The sequence below is a fragment of the Ascaphus truei genome, chromosome 1 (assembly GCF_040206685.1).
Source record: "Ascaphus truei isolate aAscTru1 chromosome 1, aAscTru1.hap1, whole genome shotgun sequence".
Lineage (NCBI taxonomy): Eukaryota > Metazoa > Chordata > Amphibia > Anura > Ascaphidae > Ascaphus > Ascaphus truei.
Genome location: NC_134483.1, coordinates 92,518,423 through 92,522,351, shown reverse-complemented (window position 1 = coordinate 92,522,351; position 3,929 = coordinate 92,518,423). Strand labels below are relative to the sequence as shown.

Here is a 3,929-nt window from a genome sequence, read left to right as displayed (position 1 = left end):
AGTACTTGAAGAAAAGTCTGGTTTGCTTGCATAGCTGCTACAATGTTATGAGGTTTAAATGAGATCCTTGGAAAGCGCAGCACCTGAAAATACCATTTTGTAACACTAAAGTATAGTGCAGATGAAAGCTAGCAGCATTCACTGATAAAGATTTGGTATGTCATTCTGTTTATGTAATTTATACAGTTTTGTTGGTGCTTTATAAATAAACAATTAACATAATAATAATAATAATAATAATAATACAAATTTTGAAGATGCTGATAACCCATCAGGTATTAGTGGTATTTTTATTTTTTTAAATAATAATAATTATAATTATTAAACAAATGTCAAACTGCTACATAAATGTAGAAGGAGGTACATGGCCATGTGCTTTGACTGTATTATAACTCTAATATATTTTGTGGAGTGGAACTGCACCTTTAAATTATTGAATAGAAAACATATATATTACAAATGACCAGCACAGTGTGAAATATAAAAACACTACTACCTGACTGGATAACAAGCATCTTCAGAAATATTATTATTGGTTTGCTGGCTATGCAATTCTTTAACCCAGGCTGTGCTGAAAATACAGCAGGAATAAGCTTATAGGGGTTTGTGTTAAAATGGATAAGAATTAAAGAGTGATTCGCTGTGCGTGCTCATTTGCACGTCATTACCCAGAATCCCGGCTGCATTGGAAGCACTGTATGCCAAGAGATAATGACGAAAAGCAGGGTTGCAGACCTCTCTGAGACATGAGAATGTGCTCACAAGTTATATTTTTATTTGCTGTATGCGGTATGCTGTATGCTGTAGGGTGAAGGTTTTTTGTCACTTTTGTCCCACAATTACTTATTTAAAGTATTAGTATTACTAGAACTTGTTATTCACCAAACACCACGACTGGATACAATCCGTTGATGGATTTTTAGAATCTAATCTGCGGATTCAGCAATCCGTTGGCGGATTCTTAAAAATACACCAGCGGATTGCTGAATCAGCGGATTGGATTCTGAGAATCCGTCCATGGGTTGTGGAATCCACGTAATGTATTGGTAATAATAATCGCGAATTGCCGCTGAAATTCACAGACCAAAGTAACTGTCTGATCGGCTATGGATGCAAATACGCCCCCAAAAAATATTTTGGAGAGTTGAGATCTTTCATTTACAACCAAGACTTCAGGGGGGCGGGAGGGTGGCTAAAGTGTATCTTGTATCCTCCACCCCATGATAAGATTATGTGATTTATGCAAACCAAATACTGGTGATAAAACCAACTGGGAAACGGTGAAATGCTTAACATGCAGTAAGACAAACAAAAGCAGATAAGGGAACAAAACAACACTTCCAAGTCTCTATTCATATTGTTTACAAACATTTCCAAGACAACCTTCAGAAATTATTTTAAAGCACAGTTGTCTGTTATTTAGTCATCAGTCACCAGATTTAACACCTTAAACATGTGACTTCCATCAGCTCCTTTTCAGCCTATGTGGGGCAGCACCTTTAAACGTCTTTCAGACAATTAGAAGTATTTTAAAATAATGTTTTGAATGTTGAATATTGATCCTGGGAATCGCTTGAAACATTGTAACCTGAAATATAGCGTTTTGTGCCTCTTATATCTGTCTTATCTCTTCCCTTATCTTGTTTTCTCTAATTGGTCCTAGGACCGGGAAGAGTTGGGAATAAATCTGATTACGTTATCATAGGGGTGGAGCAAACAAGGTTGTTAATCTTTTCGCAGCCACTCAATTATAAGTGAAAACAAAGGAAAATGATCATCCTTTTAAATATAAATTATAGTTTCAGTACACTGTATGATCAACTTGAACTAATAACATTAATATATTTCATTGGTTAAAGTAGGTGACTAATGCCTTTAAAAAAAATCAGACATTCCGGGGCGTGTCCAGGACGCCGATGAGAGAGGCTGTGTAGAAGAGGAGCTCCACAGACCCTGATATAATAAGAGCAGAATAAGCGCTTTTCCCCCCCTAAAAACATCCACAATTGCTGCCGCAAATCCCCCTAATACCCCTAGCAACAAGAATGGCGAGCAAATACAAGTCCCAAGCCACCCCAGGAGTCGCTAAGTACTTCTCCCCCTCCCAGAAGAGCTCAGAAGCTGCATTAAGATCACAAGATGGCGCCGGCTCTGCGAGCACACGTGGGCCCAAGCAGGGAACAACCGAACGGAGCAATACGGCTACCCCACCACAGCCGGAGGAAGTACTCACAAGAGCATTTATGCAGGAGATGATCACCACAATGCTAAATAAACTTCACTCCTCACTGCAAGATGACCTGCGGGCCGCGGTAAAAGAACTTAAACAGGATATAACGGGCCTAACGGAGCGCACCACGGCCCTTGAGCTTAAAATGGCCGAAACCACGCAATCCCAGGATGAGGCAGCCAACGAAATATTTCGACTTGGCGCAGAGGTAAACAGCCTAAGAGACTGCCTTGAGGACCAGGAAAATCGCGACAGGCGCCAGAATATTAGAATCCGGGGCGTCCCGGAGACGGTTCTGCCTGGTCAGCTCAGGTCATATCTCCAGGACTTTTTTGTCTCAATGTGCCCCGACCTCACACCAAAGGACATAGAGATGGATAGAGCCCATCGCGCCCTGGGGCCACGCTCCGAAGATCCCAACCGAACAAGGGACATAATAGCCCGCATTCACAGATACACAATAAAGGAACAAATAATGGAGGCATGCAGAACCAAAGAGACCATCAAATTCCAGGATTCTCACCTCCAAATTTATAATGATTTGTCAAAGCACAGTACTGCGGCGCAAAGAGATGCAACCATTAACTTCCTTGCTCCGCGAGAAAAAGATCAAGTACAAATGGGGCTTCCCATTTAAGCTGTCAGTACAACAAAATGGTAAATATCTCACAATCAGACACCCGGAGGATATCCCGCGGTTCGCAAAAGCCCTGGACCTAAGCCTCCCTGCCGACTGGATCCAAGACCCCCCCCACTCTCAGGGGCAGCATGCAGAAGAACCCCAGATCAGAGCATCAGAGAGGCTGGCAGGCCAAAAACAACCGCGACCTAGATAGGAACCGCAGCAATCACTTACCTCAGTTACCTCCAAGTTCATTCCCTCACCCAGTTGACCTGAGCAGCAACCGAAGAAGTTCCCCTTAAAAGTCCCTCCTGTCCCATGAGGCGAAGCAATCCTGGATGTGACATCCGCAAATTCAGCAGACCGGAGAAGCGGGAACCCCGGACGCAAGCCACAGAAAAGCAGCCCAGCGGACGCACCACAAAGAAAAGGGAGATAACAGCCAACGGACGTCCTGTGCTTTACCTCACCTCGCCAACAATCACAGCCCAACAAAGGAACTGGATGAAACAGCGAGCAACAGCATCGGAGGAGACGAACCGCAGCCGCGGAGGAATCTGTGAACGGAGATGGGGCGCAGAAGTCGATCCCCGCTGAGGCGGACGCACACATCTCTTCCTTTTCTTTTTTCGCCATACCATCCACACGGGCCCGCACTGCCCGGACCGGGAGGAGAGAGGCCAGATATGCCACGAGAGGAGCGGCGCTGGCGGGTCCTGACAGCCCGGCACGCGGACCCTCCCTTCACGACACACTCTCCACTACATCCCCCCTCCCCCGGGCAGAGAGCAGAGGTATCCGGTAACTGTGAGTACTTTTACCCTCGCAAAGCGAGAAGGCCAGCAGGCCGCTTACCCGCCTGGGTCAGGACACTAGGCGCAGATACAGCGCAAAGTGCAGACTCACAAAAATCCGACTCATAGGCAGATATATGTAAAGACTGGGAACACTGTACAAAGTTGAGAACTGTTCATTATACCGTTTATTAAAATATTCTATATATACCTCCCCCCCCCCTAAACACCCCCCTCCCCCCCCGATCCCCCCCGCCTACCCCTTCCCCCTTACGGGGACAGT

General features: G+C 44.9%; 1 long non-coding RNA gene across 1 annotated transcript in view; it reads left to right on the top strand.

The window, feature by feature from the left end:
• LOC142469274 (uncharacterized) overlaps positions 1 to 128 on the top strand; it is a 3,518-nt gene extending 3,390 nt beyond the window's left edge. The window contains exon 3 of the long non-coding RNA XR_012789012.1: positions 1 to 128. This exon is cut by the window's left edge and continues 445 nt beyond it. This is a non-coding gene — a long non-coding RNA (uncharacterized LOC142469274).
• Positions 129 to 3,929: the final 3,801 nt, after the last annotated feature.